Here is a 22,559-nt window from a genome sequence, read left to right on the forward strand (position 1 = left end):
GGGGGGTTGGTATTGGGGCGGGGCTTGTGGGTTTGGGATTTAGAGCCAGGTCCAGTGGACCTGGGGGAGGTTTTTGGCCGGGTGGCTTGGGTGGGGTCCTGCGGGTAGGTGGGGTTGGTATTGGAGGAGGGTGGTCTGGTAGAGACCGGTAGGGGGGTTGGCTGCCCTCGAGTATCTGGGGGTCTGTACTCACCTCTGGTGGACGGTCCCCCTCGGTTGTCACATCCTGGGTTGTCGCCTCCTGTGTCTCTTAATACCCCAGCATAGGACCTGGTCCTTTTGGGGCATTCCCGGTAAAGGTGGTATTTTCCCCCCGCAGAGGTTACAGACCTTAGTCCGAGGGCAGTCCTTGGACTCGTGCCCTGTGACTCGGCAGAGTCTACAGAACACTGCGGGGCAATCTTTCCCTATGTGGCCTTCTGCTCCGCACCTTCTGCAGGTCCGGGGCATATCCTCGTAGTGGAGGATTCCGGGGCATGGACCGAGGTTGATGCACTGGGGCAAGTGCAGGAGGTCCCCCGTGGTGGGGTCTCTCCTCAGCTTACATGTGAGGGTCCACTTACCAGTCCAGAAGCCGTTGGCGTCCAGGATCCGGGTTGGCTCTCTCAGCACCGTGCAGAACCTCTTCAGGAACGTGGCGATGTCTTGTCCTGGGATGTGAGGGCTTCGCATAGACACCGTGACTCTTCTTTCCTCTCGTTGAATGGGCGAGTTGGCGACAAAGTTGCTGAAAGGAGATCCGGGTTCTGCCGCCTTCACTTTCTCGCAGTATCTTCTGCACACTTGTAGGGACACAAATGTGACAGAGAAGATGCCTCTTACGAAGGCCTGGATGGAGAGGGTCTCCGCCTTGGCGAATCCTTGGTCGATGACCATCTTCTTTCCGAACACCTCCGCAGTCATATCCGGTACCCTTCCGTTCACCTCCTTCAATTGGAGGACGACCGTCTGCTTCATCCAGGATTCCAGGGCTGGAACCCCATCCATTGTCTGGCGTCTTCCGCTTGCCTCTGCTCCTGCAGCTGCAGCTGGGGCTGGTCTTGCTGGGGCAGAGGTGGAGGCGGAGGGTCTTTCTTCCTGCACCTGGTTGGCTTGGGCCTGTTCCAGGTGCTTCTTCTTTTCTTGCTGTTTCTTGGGGGCCATCTTCACCTTCCTCTCGTACACTTCGGGCTTCGGCTGCAGCTTCAGCTTCAGGCTTCTGCTTTGGCTTCTGGCGTCGGCTTCGGCGACGGCTTCCTCGGTGTCTTGATGGTCGGCTTCGGTGGCTCCTCAGTATCGTTTCGCTCTTTTGCCTTTGTAAAGGCAGTTTGGTGTCCACTACCGGGCTAGTGACACAAAGGTGGGGGGTAAGGGAGGATCGCAAGCTCGTTTCTGGCAAGGGCTAAGCCTCTAACCCAATGGCAGCAAGTAGGTGAAGCCGAATTCACCAAAGGGATTCACCTTCAAGACAAAATCTTTTCAAAAAGAAAACAATTTCTTCAATTGGAACATTGGGAGAGAACATTTTCACCACCAATATAACGTCATCATGGAAATGAGGTATAACTTTTAATCCAACTAACCTTGAATCCTTCTTTTTCTTTTCCAAGTTTGCAAGAAAGTCCAGACAAATACCATCTGATGCAAAAACCACGTCAAAAAACATATTCTTTACATTTTGTAAATGGCTGTTACTTCCATCTTCTGAATCCCAGACATATCTGTCAGAATCTGTTCCACCACAAATTTCAGTAAGCCACCTTCTTTTTCCTCTTCAAAAAGAATTTGCACTGCGTTTTTCACAGGTGCATATGGAGGAATACTCCCATCTCCAAATAAAGGCTCCTCCACAGCCACAGCCATGTTCACCTAAATGTGCATATGCAAATTGCACGCAAAAACCAAAATCACCCACCAAGCCTCCACTGGCAAGCCGGTGAGGTGATTGCTTCTCATGCTTTCGGGTGGTGTCTACCCCAATATCAGCATGGGAGGAAACCGCAGGAACCTCCCAAGGCCGAGGTGTCTGGCTCTCCACTTGCTAGCACAAATGGCCAAGAAAAGGTTTTTTTTTTTTTGTTTTTTTGTTTAGAATCTCGCAATCCGTGAATAAACACACCCCATGCTCAGAAAAAAAATGAAAAGTGCAAAAATATTCCACAAAAAATGTGCACTGGGGTACTATTTAGTAAACCCTACTCTAAAGAGGAAGAGCCACCCTTTTTCCCCAGACCCTCCAAGGCCAAGCTCCAGCCATAACTAGAGAGGAACATTTTTCACCATGGGACCACCTAGGCAGGTCCCACCAGATACTTAGCTGGGAGCTCTCCCGAAGAGAGACTCCCAACTGAGGGAGAGCACCTGGTTGTTAGGCCAAGGCGCTCTCCAGACATCAGGGCTAGCCCAGAAGGGAATAGCACCCTCCATCAAACAAGTGGCAGACAAAATACCACACCAGTGACATGACTAAACATAAAAATACATTTAAATAATAATTGCACTGTGCATAACACACAGGGCAACAGGTTTTAAAAATTGCCCATCTGCACTAGCCACAGCCAATGCAGGAAAAGGCGATGTGCCGAATCAGCAAAAAAAATAGTGCGTGTACTGGTGCACAGTAATACCGTGGGTCCCCCAACCCAGTGATACAAAGGTGCCCCTAGGTCGCCACCCCAGGGATACTACACTCGAAAGCGAGATCCGACCGCCTGTTGGCCAATCAGCCAGACCAAGGTTTCTCCATCCCCACCAACGGGTCAGTCAAACCTGTGGGAGCTCCTTCTCAGGACAGGGCCTATGCTCTTTCTCCAGTGGACAAGGCTGGCAGATTCACATAGGGCTGCCCCTTACAGAGCTACTCCCAACAGGTAGACCGTCCTTAACAGAGGTGCCAGGAATGCCAGTGTCTTCCCACCCTGAACACCGATAAGAACAGATTTTTTTTTTTTTAATTCTTTCTTTATTTAAAATTCACATAAAATTATAAAAAAAAAAATAAAAAAATCACATTAACAATAAATACATTACAAAAGAACAATCAAATATAGTATATAAAAAAAAAAATCAAAACTATCTCACAATTACATTGGTTCAAAAAACAAACACTCTCCATAATAATTCCTTTTTAAATATATACCCTCCCCACCCTCTTACATCAGAAACAAAACATTTTATTCACATGAAAAAACTTATATACATAATTATCAATACTTTACTTAATTTACATCACCCTTCCCCCTTTTTTCAAGAAAACAATCTTTACATACCCCACCCATTTTACAAAACCACACCCTCTTATTTGCATACACACACACACAAAAATCACAAAAACGTAATCATATTTCCAAACACGATTTTCTGAAAAAGATAAAGAAACAAAAATAAATACGCAACATACCCCACATACCCTCACACCCAATCCTTCCATTTGTGAAACATTCATTTCTTTTTTACAAACCCTTCCCCTTTTTTCTGCAAATCATAATACCCATAGGAAAACAACCTACCCCGGACCATGGAGGCACATTATTTTGCACTAATCATTACTTTTTTAAAAACCACACCGCTTTCCACACTTGTCAAACCCTTAATAATTTTACACAAATGCATTCTCACCTCCTTTGCAAAATTACATTCCCACATCACATGATCCAAATTTTCACTCTCACCACATCCATCCCTTGGACACCTCTAACTATCCACATATCCTCTTCTTCTCTGAAACTCTCTTACAGGCAAACACCTATGCACACACATACACGCAATATCGTTCTGCCTATTTTCAATTTCCTTACTACACACATTCTTCTAAATTACCTCAGTCTTCCAAACTTACACCTCCAACCATTTCCATCTCTTCTTTCCCCATAATTTTCATCATTACTTTTTTTTCTACTACACCACTCATCCCTGTTACATCTTGCAATTCAAATTTCCGAATATACCTTTCAATTCTAACATAAAACCACAGCTACAAAAAACACACAGGCTTTCTAACTTGACTCATCTATACCTTACGTTTCCTTAACACACTTCCACCTAAATACCTCACCATACACCCTTCAATTCCATCCTTTCTACTTAACTCCACGGATGCACTAACATACTTAACACCCAAAAATCTTTCAACCTCTACCATCCCTTTACCACCATTTATTCCACACTTCACCACTTTTACTCTGCCCAATTTTTCCATCTTTGAATTCCAAAAGAAACTAAATGACTCCTTTAATAATTCCTTTCCAAATCCTATCAGGTGCAGGAAACGCCAAAAACAAATATAACAGGATCGGCATTATTACTGCTTTGGTCACTAAAACCCTTCCCTCCATTGTCATACTACGTAAATTCCATAACCCAACTTTCTTACTAATTTTACCACTCACATCATTCCAACTTTCTTTTCCACATAAATCCTTATCAAACTTTACACCCAACACCTTTATACTCCCTTTACACTCTTTCCATCCACTAGATACAAACTCACTCCATACACCAGTTTGCATTCACTTTTATCCATATTCAAACTGAAACCACTTGCACTACAGAAAAGATTCATTAACAACTTTACCCTTCTTAAACTCACAACATCTCTACATACCACAGTAATATCATCCATGTATCCAATAACTTTCAAACTCTTACCACTCCCTCCAGGAACCTCCACACCCCAAATACACTTATCATTCATCAACATCCGAGTCAAAGGTTCTATAACACACACAAATAAGATAGGTGATAGCGGACACCCTTGCCTTACTCCAGATTTAATTTTAACTTCTCTAGTTAACCATCCATTTACAATAACCTTACATCCAATGTCTCTATACAAACATGTAATCCAATTCAACATCTTATCAGGCACACCCATCCTTGCTAACACTCCAAACATAAATTCATGTGAAACCCGATCATACGCCTTCTCGAAATCTACTGCCAATAATCCAACCGGAATTTTCCTATCATTACAGAACCATAAAACATCCCTCAAGACCATTAAACTCTCACTTATTTTCCTCCCAGGCACTGCACACACTTGTTCTTCACCAACCATACTGTCAATCACCCTCCTCATTCGATCCGCAATCAATTTCGCAATCACCTTATAATCTGTATTCAATAATGATATCGGCCTCCAGTTTCTCAAATCGTTCTTCTCTCCCTTCTTATATAACAAAACAACACTCTTACTCATTGATCTAGACATCTTTCCCTCCTCCAGCACCTTACATACCACTTCATAAAACACAGTTCCAATCATATCCCAAAAAACACAATAAAACTCACATGGCAATCAATCACTCCCAGGTTTTTCCTTTTGTCATAACTTTCACACATTTCTCCACCTCTTCCATCGTAATTTGAATATTCAAATTATTTTTCTTCTCTCCCAATTATTTTATCAATATTTTCAAACACTTCTTCTTCCAGACTCTTATCTCTCACTTTCTCAGAAAACAAATCCTAATAAAACTTACTCACAACATCCCAAATTTCAACATTCCCCTCCACCTCCCTACCAAATTCATCTTTCACTTTCACCATTTCCACCTTACCTTCAAAAAATTTTTTAAAGAAAAATGTTGTACATTTTTCATCTTTTTCTCTAATAATCATTTTCTTTTGTATCATGATATCTTTTCCTCTTTGTTTTATACACCTCCTAATCTTCTCTCTCGCTTCAATTAACTCACACTCCACGCCTCTACCCCATTCTCTCACTTCATTCAAATACAACAATCTTTTATGCCACCACTCATAAATCTCTCTTTTTTTAGACGATCACACCCTTTTCTTATAAAAAACCTCTTTGTCACACTCTTAACCCAATCCCACCATTCAATAATACTTTTAAAATCCTTCCTTCTCTCTTTCCATTTTACAAACGCACTTCTATATTCTTCGGATACATCCTTATCTTTCAATAACTCCAAATTCATTTTCCATTCTCCTTTACCATACACTTTACCTGTAACCATACTCGCGACACACTCAAGCCTTCCATGGTCCGTATAAGGTTCCCGATGTTCTTTAAAGGATGATTTTTCCCATTCTTTAGAAAGAAACCAAAAATCAATTCTTGATTTCACATCCCCTTTGTCACTAAAAAAAGTAAACCCTTCCCCTTCACCACCATCCACCAAACCGAAAATTTTAATCATATTCCCCAACTCCTTCCCAGAACTATCCACTAAACCCCCTGCCCTCCATCCCCCACCCTACATCTGTCCCCATTCTTTATAATACAGTTAAAATCACCCATCATAATCGTCAACTCTCTTCCCCCCAAAAATAAACTAATTTTATTCCACAATTCTAAACGTTCCTTTTTTTCTACAGATGCATAAATACAAACAATTCTAACCACAATCCCTCCTTTTTCACACCATACAACCACAGCCCTCCCTTTTTCAATTTCTATTTTTTTAGTAATTTTAAAATTTTTATTACCACACAACACCCCAACACCTTGATTTTTCTTTGTTTAAGGACCACACCATTTTCCCCCATTGTCCAATTGTCCGGTTATACCTCCAGGTTACATTCCTGGAGGCAGTGAATGTCCATAGCACAAGACTCCAACAACTTGAAAGTAGCCGCTCTTCTGTATTTGCTTTTAATCCCCCGGACATTCACTGAAGATATTTTTAAGTTCATTTTTTCATTTAATGAAGATTTATCATACCACAGAACACCTCCTCACCATTTCTTCCCTTTCTCTCGGCCTTTCATTCTTTTCGCCCTTGCACTCACACTTGGGGTCCCGGGTACCACATCTTCATTCCCGACCTCCGATAAACCTATTAAGGAAGTGCCTACACCCTCCAAAGCTTGCTTATTTTCGGACACACCTACGTCCGTGGGTTCAGTCACCTGACTCACCTCCCTGAAGAAGCTCATTATATCTTTCAGGGCCTCCACTTACCCAAGGCTTGCAAAGGTCTTAGCGGAATCAGAACCTGTCTGTGAGGAATTTGAATCACTCGAAAAGGATCCTATTAAGTCCATCAAAGAGGGAGATTCCACAAGATCAAGTTTGCACTTTAAGGACGCAGGATCTGCTTCCATCTCCTGTCCCTGTCCAGCCTGCACTCTGACTCCCTCTTCATAGGCCACTGTCACCTCCCCCTCGGCGACCAAGTGCTCTGGGGCTTCCACTGCCCTGGTCTCCCCTTCATTGGCAACTGTAACCACGTCCACAGGGATCTGGCTGCTCATGGACATTTACTGATTCACCCACATCAGGCAAGACCCTTGTCTCACATGCCCTGGGAACAGAACCACCTGCTACGTCAGCATATGATCTTACTTGCCCAGGATCCATAGATCTCCTTCCTCCATTTTTCCCTGTGGACCTTCTGAGGAAGAGACACTGACGAGCCAGGTGGCCTGCCATACCGCACATATAGCACCTGTTTTCATATTGGCACTCTGCAGTTCGGTGGTCATGCTTTCTGCAATTTCTACATGTGACTTCTTCCTCACACTCATCCCTGGTGTGTCCGAACATCAGGCACTTCCTGCAATACTTCGGCTGCCCTTGGTACCACAAGTACCCCCGTTGAGTGCCAATTGAAAAGGACTGTGGGGGATGTTTTATGTCTCCACTTCCAACGTGGCTTTTAAAGGTGGTAACAAATTTCTGGTTTCCATTAAAAGTACCAAAAATATTGTTCACATTCATCCCTTCCGACACAAAATCACAGTACACTAGTAAAAAGGTCCGAATCTCCTCATTTGACACAAACGGATTATACATATGTACAGTTATCAGCACCTTCTGTCTTGTCTCACTACTAAGAAAGGTCACTCCGTCCAACAAGCTGTTCCTGAGACAAGCATTTTTCCGTGCAATACATGTTTGCAGATCTTCCCTTGACCGAAAAGTAACATCATAACAGCAGGAAACACTGCATGCAAAAATTTTTCTCTCGCTCCATCCCAAATAACTTTTCGATCTCCTCCTGAACCTTCCGGAGCTGGAAATTCGCCCTTTCAGACTCGGCTATAGCCAGTCTCAGAGTATGTGGTGCATCAGGAGCACCCAACTCACTCGCATCGCCCATCCTCCTACAAGCTCACCAAAATACCGCAGTATATGGCTCGCCCGATCGAATCTCACGCTTTCGGGTGGCGCCTACCCCAATAGCCGCATGGGAGGAACCCGCAGGTACATCCCAAGGCCGAAGCGGCTGGCACCCTACTAACTAGCACTCCTGACTAGGAAACAAGCAAGCTTGATCTTATCCAGAAGGCCGAGAAGCAATAACCCATTAAGGGGCCCAAGTGGGCCTGCCCACAACTACTCCTTGGACATATGGGGCTTTTCCCCATTCTCCTTTTCCACTGGAACAGTCTTGTTGGCAAACATTCATGGGTAATCTGCCATGCCAAATCCTTTAATTCGTTCAATAATGGAACATGGAACTTCTAAACACCAAGGTATATTTCTCTGAAGCCTATACCATCCTTCTCTCTGTAATACATAACCTATTTCATACCTTAATAGGAAAGACCAATCATTCTCTCCTTTTATAACAGTTTTTAAACAGAGAACAAATAACTGGATCCATAAAAATTCCTTTATGTCTGGAATTCCTTTTCCTCCTTTTGATAATGGCTTCTGCATACATATTCTTTTTAATGTTTACGCCTTTGAGGGTCCTCTCATCTGGTGGATACACCATACTGAGAAACGTCAAAATTTTACTTTTTATTATCAGGGTTTTCCCGGTCATCGTTAATTTCCTCAGTGACCAAAAACTTAATTTTTTCTTCACTCTTTCCAAAAGTTCCTCCCAGCTCTTCTGACCATCATTAATTTCTTCAAAAAAAAACTCCGAGGATTTTTAAAGGGTCCCTTTGCGTTTTAATTCTGATCTCTGCATGAAACCAATCTCCGATTAGTAAGCATCCACACTTATCCGTATTAGGTTTAAAACCGGAGCCTGTACAGAAATTTTCTGTTACCCACACTGCTCTGTTAATAGCCCGATCGGTTGTACATATGATTGACACATCATCCATATAGGCAATTGCTTTTACCTCCTTTCCACCACTTTCAGGTAACTTCATCCCTTTTATTACTTTGTCTCTTCTCAATGCATTCATTAACGGCTCTAATGCGCATATGAATAAAAAAGGTGACAAAGGACACCCTTGCTTCACTCCACTCCTGACAACATTTCCACTTCTTCTGTCAAAAAACCATTAACTAAAATTTTACTTGTCGATTTCCTGTAAATTTCTTTCAACCGTTCCACCGTCTTTGTTGTAAAGCCCATTTCCTCCAATACCATCCATAAATATTCATGTGAGATCTTATCAAATGCCTTTTGAAAGTCTGTGACCAAAGCCAGATCCTGTCTTCTTTCAGAACACCATGCTATATCTTTAATCAAGTTTAGATGTTCTTGAATGCTTTGTCCCGGAACTCCACAGACTTGATTTCTGTATATCAGCTTCTCAATTATCACTTTATACCTGTTTACTACTATCCTTGCGTAAATCTTGTAGTCCACATTCAGTAACGTTATAGGTCTCCAATTCTTTAAACTTTCCAGATCACCTTTTTTTGGCAGCAGTGTCACCACTCCTTTTTTCCAGTAATCTGGCATATGATTCGACAAAAAAACCTCTTTAATAACTTCCATAAGATCTTTTCCTATTATGGTCCAACAATCCTGGTAAAATTCCGCAGGAAGACCATCACATCCTGGTGCTTTATTTTTATCCTGCATTCTTTTAGCACTCTCCATACCTCCTCATCCTTTATATTATCATCCAATTCTTCACTATCTTGATATTCGAGTTTCTTATCCAATCCTTTTAAATTTTCCATCATCATACCTCTGTCTATTTTTTTCTTACAAAAGAGTTTTGTATATTACTCATGCACCACCTTAATCAGCTGATTTTTCTTTGTATATCCATTTAGTTTCTTTATTATTTGCTTATGAGTCACACTTTTCTTAAAGAAAAATCTAGAGCATTTCTCTCCCTCCTCTAGTTTTTCCATCTTAACTCTGTTCATTATTGCCTTTCCTTTTTCATTAATAGCTTTTTTTATTTTTTGTTCAATTTCTTCTATCAAATCTTCCACTTCCACGCCACATTTCTTTAGGTTAAACAGAGCTTGCTTCTTTTTATTCAATAACTTTTAACATTTTAACATTTCTTTTTCCTGTTTCCTTCCATAAAAATTCTCGATTCACAATTCTCGATTCACACTCCTTAGTTGATCTTGTATAACCTTGTTTTCCTTTCTTACAATGCTTCCATCCATCTTCTAGAGATGCATCTTTTACTAGTTCCTCCAACATCCTTCACGTTTTATCTGATTGCTTTTCTTTTTAAAATCTTTCTCTCTTCTCCCGGCATAATGCAGTTAAAATCCCCTATCATTAACAAAGGTCCTGCACCGGGTATAAACATCTTGATTCTTTCAAAAAATTTTGCTCGTTCCTGCTTCTTTGCCGGAGCATAAATTGCAAAACAACGCAATAGCTCCTCCCCCAATTTCACAGTCGCCAAAAGCGCTCTGCCCGGCACCACTTCTTGGAATGATTTCACCGTTACTTCCGAGCCTTTTATTAGTAGTCCCACACCAGATGCTTTATTATTGTCATCCCCAGACCAAATTGACTGGCCAAATTTCCATTCCTTTCACAGGAAGTTATAATCCATGTGAAAATCTATACCACACTCCTGAAGGCAGAAAATATCTCCTTCCACGCCTCCCAAATATTCAAATAAGGCCATTCTTTTATTCTGAGACTTAATTCTCCTTACGTTTAAAGAGCTAATCCTTAGTACCCCCATTTTCTTTTTATCTTTAAGGAGAGTACACTATTTCATCTCCTGTCTCCGTCTCGTATGAAGATGTGTCTCTTTCCAATTCCTCTCTTCTTCCTTTTAGATCTGGAGAATCTTCCGGCCCCGATGTAAGATCCATTATTTCCTCCTCCTCCTCCTCCGAGATCTGACCTCCATTCTCCTCCTCTTCTTTCTTCCCGGTTCTCCTGGATCAAAAACCTCCATTCCTCCTTTCCCTCCTCCTTCTTCTATCTTCCTGGAGGAAGCATCCACTTCCTCCCAATCGCCGGACTAGCTACATCCTCCATATTTTCATTGGTCTCATCTTTTCTTTCCGCAGATTTGGGCTCCAGCTGCTGGGCATCGCCTCCTCCAGGCCACTCCGCCTCCACCGCTGGCAACGCCAACTCCGCCTCCCGGTCCGCCATTACCTCCGTTATTTCTATTACAGGTACAGTTTCAGGTACGGCTTCTCCCGCCATTTCCTCCCGGGCTGCATCGGCATATGTTTCACCTTATGTGGGCAATTCCTGAAAATATGACCGCTTTCCCCACATCCATTACAGCATCTCTCTCTTTGACATCCACTTTCATTATGATCTATGCCTCCACATCTCCTGCAGCGAGGTCTGTCTGCCGGACAATTATCTTTAGCATGACAGAACCCCTCACACTTTGTACAATATTGCGGCATGCCGCTGTAAAATAGGACACCTCCGTCTCTCCCCAGAAAAAAAACTTGAGGGAGGTGTTTTACTTCACCATTTTGACGCTGTAATTTAACAGAAAACGTATACTTTCCATTCCAAAAGCCTTCTGAATTATTTATCTTCATTCCAGAGCCCACTGCTACACATCTCATTCTCAGAAAAAGTTCAATATCCTGTAACTTCACATAGGGATTAAACATATGCACAATCACCCACACGCTTTCTGCTTCATTCATCATTTTGAAAATTAGCCCACTTAATTCCTGATTTTCCACATTCTCTTTCAATTTCATAAAGAACTTGTTATAAAACACCACCGTAGAAACACCAAAAAGAATTCTCCTTTTTTGTGATCGTTTAAACAAAGCACTTCCTCTCTTCTGACTTGTAGGATCCTAAAGCATATCTGATGCACAAAATACTTCAGATTACAAGTATCTCTGTACATCTCACTTACTTCAACCAACACAGCATTCTTCACCCTCGCCTCCGTTGAGGCAGGGTAAGTAATATTTGGACCTTCAGAAGTCATCTTTCTCCTTCCTGAGCCCAACAAGCCAGAGCCAATCCACCAGTCTTCAGAAGTTTCCTCCTGTCATGGCCGTCGCTTTTCTATCTTCCATCCCATAGGAATCCAGATGTTATTTTGAAGAAAAAAAAGATCCTCTACCACCTCCACCACGACTTGATCTAGCCAAAAGGCCGAGAAGCGATAACCCATTAAGGGCCCCCAAGTGGGCCTGCCCCCGTGGGCCCAGTATGGGCCGGTCGTAGTGAGAGGAGAGGCCAGCTGCCCGGGCACACCTGGCTGGCAGGTGCCCACCTCAGCATCTGCCTGTTTTGCATGTCCCCGCCTCCAAGTGCCAGTCCGCCCGGACACCGCTGCTCCAAGGAGAGAGCATTGGTGGGCTTAAACCTGGGCTGATATGCTTCAAGCAAGCAGAGGAGGGAGGGCTTGCCTGCCTGAAGCATTCCTCTGAGGTGGATCCCAAATCCCCAAGGCCAAAGGTTTGCCAGTCAGATGTGATGCCTGACTGGCATTTGCAGCCATTTCTTGCCATTTGCAGCCATTTCTTGCCATTTCTTCCTGAGCATTTTGTCTTGTTCGGTCTTTGGAGTACCATATAAGAGTTATACCAGGGCGATGCGTGGAGTGGACCGAGCAAGCTCTACTTCCATCTCTCAGTTCTAAAAATCCATTTAATATATGGTCCCCAGATCAGGGACGTATCAGATATTAAACTGATAAGAACAGATTTTTTTTTTAATATTTTTATTAAGAAATATAGCCAAGCCCTCAGCAAAGCAAAAGGGCAAGCTCATATTCATCATCATAAAAATTACTCTTTTTTGATTAATAAACATATAATAAACAGTTAACATCACTAACATATTTCCAAACCATACTGGTTCCAAACTAAGAAAAAAATAATCTGATCAAACATAAAGACCACCATTACACTGGTTTCAATTCAATATTTCCCACCATACTGGTTCCAAAACTAACATAGATAATCTAATCAAACAAAAAATCCACCATTACACTGGGTTCAATTAACAAATTTGATTCTCACAAAGAATTATTGCTGATACACCAAAACCAAATCCTCCTCAAATATTTCTTTGACCATATCCTGATTTTCCATTCTTGCCAATAAGAACAGAATATATACAAAACCAGCATTCTGCTTCTGGAGATTTTCCGCTACCCACAATGGGACTCTTAACTGTCCTCTAAGAATTTCAGGATGTTCATTTTCAACTTTAACTATTCTCCTTTGCCATCTATACAGCCAAGATGGACTACACGTACTAAATCTCAAAGTCATTATTCCTCTCAAAAACGAAAGGTCTGCCGGACAAGGAATTTCTCCTCTTAACAACGCTTCTACTCTCATCTTCTTCTATATCTGACCAGCGCTTCCCCATTACACCTGCTTCCTTTTTCTTCCCTTTTTCTATGACTTCCATTTCTTCTACCTTTCTTTCCTTAGTCTGTGAACTCCCTTCTTCAGCTAATTTTTCTAAGGCCTGTAATGCCTCCACAGTTACATCTGACTCCTCCCTTTTTTTTCTTCCTGCTAATCTCTTCCTCTCCTCCCTTTTCTTGTACTCTCCTTATCAATTCCTCAGATGTTTCCTCACCACTAAATCCACTCCTATCTTTCTTCCTAGGGCAATTTACATACAGGTGTTCCAAACGTAAACAAAAATTACATCTTTTACCAATGGTACATTCCGAATATTCATGGTCACTTCCACCACATGATTTGCATACTCGCTTTGTGCATTCTTCTTTTTTGTGACCATACACTTTACAATTTCCACAAAACATTCCCATTCCTGAGAAAAACAACTCCCCATTAACTTTCCCAACTTAAATTTTGCTGGGGGTCTTTCATTTTCTTTAAACTTAACCAAAAACCTCCATTTCCCAGTCCATATGCCATACTTGTTTAGCACTTTTCTGAACACTTTCCCAGTCACACAAAACCTTTTCAGAAAGGCTATGATCTCATCCACCAAAATATAAGGGGAAAACATCCTCGCCACTAGAACGATTTTGTCCTCATGGTGTGCCACAGTTTTTATCCCTGTTGCTCTTTCATCACTTCTCTTAACAACAAGTCAGGAAGTCTTTCATAATCACCTCTGATATAAAAAAGACATCATACTCGGACTTCCTAGGGAACTCGTAGAGAGCCACGATCTCCTTCTCTTGGATTCCACAAAGCTCTTTCAAGACTTTCTCCACCAAATAGCTCAGTTGATCTGCACTTCTATTTCTTCTAAAGAACACTTGCACTGCATTAGAAATGCGTGCAAATTCACGAACTACATCTTCTTCCTCCATCTTTGCTCCAGACAAGAAATCCGGCTCCTTCATGGGCTCAGCCATGTTCGCCTACTTTGCATACGACCAGTTTATGCAAATGACATCCAATAAAGCTTCACTGGCAAAACCAGCAAGCTGACCCAAGAAAGACCTTAGACAAAAGGCCGAGTAGCGATAATCCATTAAGGGCCCCCAAGTGGGCCTGCCCCCGTGGGCCCAGTATGGGCCGGTCGTAGTGAGAGGAGAGGCCAGCTACATGGTATACCCTCAGGTTAGCTATAGGGCAAGCCATGCTTCATCATCGTATAAAAGGGTTCTTTTTATCCCCTGTGATCTTCCTGTTCACTAAAGAATTCCTGACAGCCAGGTTCCTTAAACTTGTAGCTGATTTCTCTCCCTTCCTTCTTACATCCCATTTATAATAGACATATAGTTCGCTCAACACCATTTTGATGCCTTCCTGGGTATTGATTCCCTCTTCCTTAAAGACACAAATATTCCTAAGTTTCCATAGAATCATTTTTACACAGTTGATTATGATCCATTGTATTCTTTTCTTTTCAGGGCTGTCCGCTCTTCCAAACCCATACAACACCACCTGGTGATCTATATTATCTAGACCTGTCAGGAACTTCAGTAAAGGGCCTATTTTCTTCCATAATTTCTGGGCAAAGGGACAATTCCACATTATATGAATAGTTGTTTCCGTCTGCTTACAGCCCAACCTGGGGCATTTGTTTACTTTGCTATACCCTCTTCTATATTGGAAATCTCGAGTAGGTAGACATTCCTGCACTATCTGCCATGCCAGGTCTTTTAGTTCGTTAGTTAGATAACCAACATTGACTTTCTCCCAGATTTCTTTAGACTGGTCTTCCGTGTACCATGCCACTCTATTAATCATTTCTTCCTTTGCCAGTCTTATCTTCAATTTTTTTACGTCTTCTATTTCTTCCCTTTTAAGTCCTTGTAGCTTGAAAACTTCAACACATTTCTCCAAAAAGGCATAATGTTTAGGGGGTGTTAGTAGTGCCGATTTATTTAAGGACAATTTAAACCACCCGTATTTCCTGAAGAAATGCCCGGCGGCATATCTCAAAAAGAAACTCCATACATTTTATTTTCCCAAAGCTATCAGGCAGTTACAAAAATAATGTGTCCATATATATCTCTGCACATCCGGTATTTCTTTCCCTCCTTTTAGTTTCCCTTTGTACATTATTTCTCTCTTTACCTTCTCCGCTTTTGAGTTCCAAATGAGGGTAAATAACTTCCTTATGATTCTTTTAATGCTTAGAGATTCTTCTGGGTATACAAACCCTACATATAACAGCCTGGGTAATATCACGCTTTTAATTACCAACTTCTTCCCTTCAATTGTCAAGGATCTCAATTTCCAAAGTTCTAAAGTATTGGAAATTTTATCTTCTAATATTTCCCAACTTTTTTTCCCATTATTGCTTTTATCAAAATGAACTCCTATCTTATAGTGGACATTCAACAGCGTTATCGGCCGCCAGTTTTCCAGACTTGAAAGATCCCCTTTTTTGGCAAGTAAGGTCACTACCCTATTCTTCCATGATCTTGGTATAAGATTTCCTTCAAAGACTTCTTTATATACCTCCATTAAGTCATCCTTCATTATATGCCAATTCTTTTGGTATAATTCGATGGGTAACCATCACTGCCTGGCGTTTTTCCTCTCTTCCCCTCCTTAATTGCTTTCATAACTTCCTGCAGTTTCCCTTGGCCTTCCACGTCTAGCTTTCTCTCTAAGACTCTAATACAATCCTCTGTTAGAGATGCGTCCACCTCTTTCTCTGAAAATAACTCTTGATAGAATTTTTGAACTTCTTCAATTTTTTCCATAATAACTCTATTTACCATTAATATTGGCAATCTCTTGCTTCCTGCTTGAAGCTCTCTTGAAAAAAAAAACTGGAACATTTTTCATCATGTTCTATTTTATCAACCTTAGCCTTGTATATTATTTCTTTCCCTTTCTTTTTAATCTCCTCCGCTATTTCCCTTTTAACTTGGTTAATCTGACCGTCCACCTCTATTCCCCATGTTTCAAATTTCCTTAATGTTTGTAGTTTCGTATTAAGGTATTTAAACCATTTCTTCCTCTTTTCGACCTCCTTTTTCCCTATTTTGAGGAAAAATTCTCGGAGCTCCACTTTAGCCCATTCCCACCAATCAACCATTTTCTTAAACTTCCGTTTCTGTCTTCTTAGAAAGCCATAAAAGCTTTCAAACTTTCCTTGAATTTCCGCATTGTCCAGCAAGGATGTATTTAACCTCCACACCCCTCTACCCCTTTTCTCTCCAGGTATGGTTACTCCAATTTTTAGGATCTTGTTATCTGAGAACAAATTTTCTATTAACTCACTTTGTGATATCTGCAGAGTTTTTGAACAAAAGCAGAAATCTATCCTTGATTTGTTGTTCTTGTTCTCCCATGTATATCCTGGTTCTTCTTTGTGAATCAGTTTCTATGCATCCTTAAGATCACAATTTCTTATCATCTTAGACAGAAATTCACTTGTCCTGTCTCTATTGCTAGTACTTCCACTTCCTCTTACTTCATCATCCAGGATGGTATTAAAATCTCCTACCACCAGAACAGGACTTGATCCCTGTATAAAATGCTGTATTACTTCCAGAAAGGCCACCCTTTCTTGTTTTTTAGCAGGGGCGTAAAAATTTAACACTCTAAACTCCAACTCAGCCCGTTTGAAATGAACCATCAGGGCTCTCCCAGGCACCAACTCTTCAAAGGTTTTAACCTCCAAGTTTTGCCCTTTTATCAATATTGCCACTCCTGATGCTTTATTTTGGTTGTCCCCTGACCACACTGAGCGACCCAAGGACCAATCTTTCCTCTGTAACTCATAATTCTGGTCGTGTTCAATTCCACATTCCTGTAGACAACAAATCTCAAATTCCTGTAAACTCAAAAAGTCAAAAAAAGCCGCCCTTTTTTCTGGGCTCTTTACACTTCTCACATTAAGTGAGAGTATCTTGAGGTCATTCATGATGAAAAATCAGATATGTCCTGCTCTGTGGATGACAACCCACTGCCGGCTGTAACCCACTTATTCCCAAGCTTAGCATCATATTCCCTGGGGCGAATCTAATTTCCACTTTTCTTCTGGAGTTAACCTCTTCTTCCACTTCCCCCTCTACCCTGGCCCTTCCCCCTTCTGGGTTAGGAGAAGTTCTCGTCAACTACTGCCGAAGGTCTTTGTGTTTCTTCAACTATGCCACCAGTCTCCATCTCCGCCTCCGTCTCATTCCCTTCCGGTATTACTGGAGTCTTATCTACACCACTTGACATTTCCTGTAATCCTTTACCACCCTGATGAGGATCCAAAGACCCCTGGTCCTCTATCACTGTTTCTTCCTGATCCTCCAACTCCTTATTATTCTTTTTATCCTTTTTATCCTTTTTACTCCGCTTACCAGAATCTCCCTCCTGGCTGGTCTGTGGAGTCTTCTGATTGTTTTCCTTTTCTTGTCCCCTCCCTTGGGACCTCCCCCTTCTTTGCATTTTGTTTGACTACAATTGCATATAGCCTCCACACTGGGCATTTACCAAAGCCATGGCCCACCCCCTTACAGAGGTTGCATACCATTGCTCCTTTACAATTTGAGGCTTCATGACCAATTTGACAACAATTCCTGCGTCTTCTTGTTTATGCGAAAACTGTTGACACCTCCTGAAAAAATCAGGCATCCCGGGGAAAAACAGAAACCCATGGTCTCTACCTAGGTTGAAGCTTGAAGGGGGGTATTTCAAATCCGTTTCCCCTCCAGGGTCTACTTTAAACTTAACCATATACTGGTATTTCCCATTCCATATTCCTGGGACAGTCTCTAATTTCTTCACAAACTGAATTTTAGAGCAATATTGACTCAAAAGACATTCAATATCTTCCTGTTTTGCGAAAGGATTGTAGACATGAATTACCAAAGGCACCTAGGCTTCCGCTAACAAGATGCCCACCGAGATCCCCTTATATCTACCATCCTTCTCTTTCTTTCAACTTTTGCAAGACTTCTCGGCATGCTTTCATTCCATCCAAAGTTAAAATGAAATAACCAACCTTGTGATCCTGCAAACACACAATCTGCTTTTCCGTTAATCCAAGATCCTGCTTCAAGATAAATTTCACCAGATTTTGCACCTGAAGTTCGGCCCTTCTATCCTCCGCAATTTCGAAGCGAAAATAATTCCTCATCTTCTCCTCCTTGGGTCCAGGGTCCCAAGGCCAAAGGTTTGCCAGTCAGATGTGACATCTGATTGGCATTTGCAGCCATTTCTTGCCATTTGCAGCCATTTCTTGCCATTTTTTCCTGAGCATTTTGTCTTGTTCTGTCTTTGGAGTACCATATAAGAGAGTTGCACCATTCCTGGAAGCACTGCAATACCAGGGCGATGCGTGGAGTGGACCGAGCAAGCTCTACTTCCATCTCCCAGTTCTAAAAATCCATTTAATATATGGTCCCCAGATCGGGGACGTATCAGATATTAAACTGATAAGAACCGATTTTTTTTTTTTTTTTTACATTTTTATTCAGAAAAATCGTCTTAAGTTCTTGGCCTCCAAGAACTTATACGTTTCCTCATCATCATAAAAACTTTTTTTTGTAAAACAATGAAGACAAAAAAACAATACATTTATATATTTAAATTTGTTTATACAAAATAATTAACAGAATTACTTTCTTCCTTCAAAAGAAACAAAGCTTTAACACCTACTCCAGAATACAAAGAAAAAAAAAACCTAAAACTTGTTCATCTGACCATACAAAACCAAAAACTGTACTTATACAAATCAAACAAAAAAAAAAAAACTATATACAATAAACACGCTATTCTTTTTCAACCCAAAATTTCCCATCGTAAAAGAAATCCAATTTTTCTTTAGATGCTTTTTCTAACATACAAAATTCCACCATAATTGTCCAAATTATAGCATCCACTCCCTTTTTTGTATGAAAAGTCCTGTCTAACCACTCTAGAATCCCAAACACCTTTGACAAAATACCCACCTTCCCTCTTGTTACATTCCTAATACCTACTTCTATTTCTAATAACTCCTTTGTACCCTCTGACAAACGTTTCTTCCCCAAAACTTCCCTTATCCATTCCATCTCCATTTTACTCGGAAACCCACCTTCCCATATAATCTTCAAGGCTCTTTCTCTAGTAATTTTATCCCACCAACTAATTTTTTTTTTTAATCTCTTCCTCATCTTCCTCTTCTTCCGACTCTTCCTCTTGTCCACCCGTCTCTATCTCTTTACTTGAAAACCCAGGTTAGACACTTCTCGACACCTTTTCTTGCGTTTCCTCTCTCCTCTTTTTCGGCGTCTGTATTTCTTCTTTCTTCTCACTTTTATTTTTTAAAGGTTCTGTACTTTGCTGTTCAGTCACTTTTTTTTACTACTTCCACCTTCTTCACAGACCTACTCTTTCTTTTCACAACCGTTTCTTTCTGGGAATCAGACATAGATTTCACAGGTATAGGCTGTTTCACGTTGATTTCTTCCTCCATTTTCTCACTCACCTCCACCTCACCCTGTGGTTCAATCACTTCTTTGGGTGCTTCCTCTATTTTCTTACAACCACTTATTTGCGTTTTCTTCTGAGGATCACTCACTGGTTTCACAGGCACAGGCTGCTTAGACGTTTTCCTCTCCTCCACACCCTCCGCCTCTTCTTCCATTCTCTCTTCCTCAGCCTTATCCTCAACCATCACCTCCCCTTCCGCATCATACTTCCTTTATCCACCAACACTCTTCCGACAAGGACAAACCATATATAGATGTCCTTCTCCACACAAATGGCACCTTTTGTTTTCTGTACACGCCACGCCTACATGGTCTAGTGACCCACAAACCATACAAGCTATAGCCTTACATGCAGACTGTTCATGTCCATACCTTCTACATTTCCTGCAGAAGGATGGCATACCAGCAAAAAACAATTCACTTTCCCTAGTCGGAATCTCACTGGCGGCCTTTATTTGTCCTTAAATCGAACTGCAAATCTCCACTTGCCAGTCCAAATACCAATTTCATTTAGTATTTTACCAAAATCTTTCCTTCCAAACAAAACCTCTTAAGGAAAACCACAATTTCCTCAACTGGTACAAAAGGAGAAAACATCCTAACCACAAGAATGGTATCATCATTAAAGTGCGGTATAAACTTTACACCAACCAACCTGGGGTCTGTTTTCTTCTCTTTAATCTTCACAAGAAAATCACAATAAATGCCTTCAGCCGAGAAAACCACATCAAAAATCTTCCTTCTTGCGTTGTCATAAATGACGACCACCTCCTTCTTTTGGACACCTGCCACACCAAAAAGAATTTGTTCCACGACAAATTTCAGAAGCAAACCATCCTTCTCATCACCAAAAAGTATCCGCACCGCGTTAGGAATGCGTGCGTATGGAGGGACACTGCCTCCATCCTAGCTCCCTGACTCCTCCATAGCAACAGCTATGTTTTCCTTTATTTGCATAAACATGCAAATCTCTCTCCGCCCACCAAGCCCCCACTAGCGAACTAGTGAGTTGATCGCCTCTCACGCTTTCGGAGGATGCTTACCCCAATAGCAGCATGAGGGGAACCCCCCAAGGCTGAGGCAGCCGTCCGCCTACTTACTAGCACTTTCAGCCAAGACACAATTGCTTTATTAATCACATTTTTCAAAAACAATACAATCAGGGTTCATACATACATGGAATTGCGACGCAGCGCATAACACTACATTACAATCCCCCACAACACACTCGCAAATAAATACATACATCCCTCCATACTGCGGCTTTGTGCCGCAAACCACCCCAACCGATTGTCAATCCACATCTTAAACCAGACTGAAACCATCCCTAAGAGCTCTCCCAGGCCCGAAGCTTTATTGAGCTCTTACAAAACTAATTTCACACTTTTCACACATTAAAACAATTCTGAAGGGAACTTGGGGGGGAGGGGGCCTTTTCAGGCATATTCTTCCTCTTCTGGAAAGTCCATGAGGGTGTAGTCTCTGATCAGACTGAGAGACAGTTTGCGGCAGTCCTCGATGGACATCCTCTCCCTCCGGAGGATAAGGCGCTTCCTAGCGCACCAGATAGCGTCCTTAATACAGTTCAAAACCCTCCAAGCTCCTTCGACTTCCTCTTCCCTGAATTCGCCATGGAACAGGCCATACAGCATAGCGCAGTATGTGATGGCTGTTCTCGGGACGAATTGGCTCAGTTCCTGTTCCATGGTCTTCAACACGGCTTGGGCGTAGGGGCACTGCCAGAAGACGTGTAAGGTCCTGGAAGCACTGCAATACCAGGGCGATGCGTGGAGTGGACCGAGCAAGCTCTACTTCCATCTCCCAGTTCTAAAAATCCATTTAATATATGGTCCCCAGATCGGGGACGTATCAGATATTAAACTGATAGGAACAGATTTTTTATATTTTTATTATGAAAAGAGAAAAAACAATATTCGTACATACAAAGAATCACTTTTCAGATCATATAAGTAATACAATAAGTTTCAAAAGGAAAACAAGAAAGTTTCACTTCAAAGCAGGTAACCAAAATCAAACATAGTCCGTTTGGACAAATAAACGTAATGTCCATAATTGGGCAAATCAAGAAGTCTTTAGAGTCCAAGGGGTGGTCCCCCAATGAAAAAGGCAAGAGAAAAATGTCTCTTCCTGTGTTGTATTAGATAGTCCAAAAAAAGGAAATCCAAAAGATAATCTTCATGAAAGGAAATCCTGTTGTTTTTCCCAGATGGCAAGAACTTGAAGACCAACCTTGGGAACAAAAAGGAAATCAAAAAGGCATAAAAGGCCACCCGCCTCTAGGGGAAGGGCTTGGCCTATACATACAATTTTTGGTCGCCTATCATAGGACCAGCTGACCTTAACACAATTATATACATTTGGCCGCCTATCAAAGGACTGGCTTGGCCATAATACGGTTTCATACATTGGTCGCCTAACAAAGATCGGCAGGACCATCAATTTTTACATCATATAATGCATAGACAGCATAATACATAACAATGTTAAACTCCACTCATGAAGGAGATGTTTAGTACATAAATATGTCAAAAGTAAACTTTAAGCATACATTTTTAACATCTGTAACTCCCACCACATCGGTACAGGTGTATACAGTTTTTCATATTTTGAACAGA

At 41.6% G+C, this 22,559-nt stretch overlaps 2 non-coding genes and 2 pseudogenes across 2 annotated transcripts; all 4 read right to left on the bottom strand.

Annotated features, from left to right (window-relative positions):
• LOC140328574 (uncharacterized) overlaps positions 1–1,143 on the bottom strand; it is a 1,996-nt pseudogene extending 853 nt beyond the window's left edge.
• An 11,490-nt stretch (positions 1,144–12,633) lies between these two features.
• Positions 12,634–12,800, bottom strand: LOC140330282 (U2 spliceosomal RNA; annotated as a pseudogene).
• A 5,943-nt stretch (positions 12,801–18,743) lies between these two features.
• On the bottom strand, positions 18,744–18,936 carry LOC140330247 (U2 spliceosomal RNA). The gene has a single exon (XR_011920714.1). It is a non-coding gene; the product is annotated as a U2 spliceosomal RNA (small nuclear RNA).
• A 2,730-nt stretch (positions 18,937–21,666) lies between these two features.
• LOC140330261 (U2 spliceosomal RNA) lies at positions 21,667–21,855 on the bottom strand. The gene has a single exon (XR_011920724.1). It is a non-coding gene; the product is annotated as a U2 spliceosomal RNA (small nuclear RNA).
• Between the last annotated feature and the right edge of the window lie 704 nt (positions 21,856–22,559).

This window comes from Pyxicephalus adspersus, chromosome 4, assembly GCF_032062135.1.
Source record: "Pyxicephalus adspersus chromosome 4, UCB_Pads_2.0, whole genome shotgun sequence".
NCBI classification, from domain to species: Eukaryota; Metazoa; Chordata; class Amphibia; order Anura; family Pyxicephalidae; genus Pyxicephalus; species Pyxicephalus adspersus.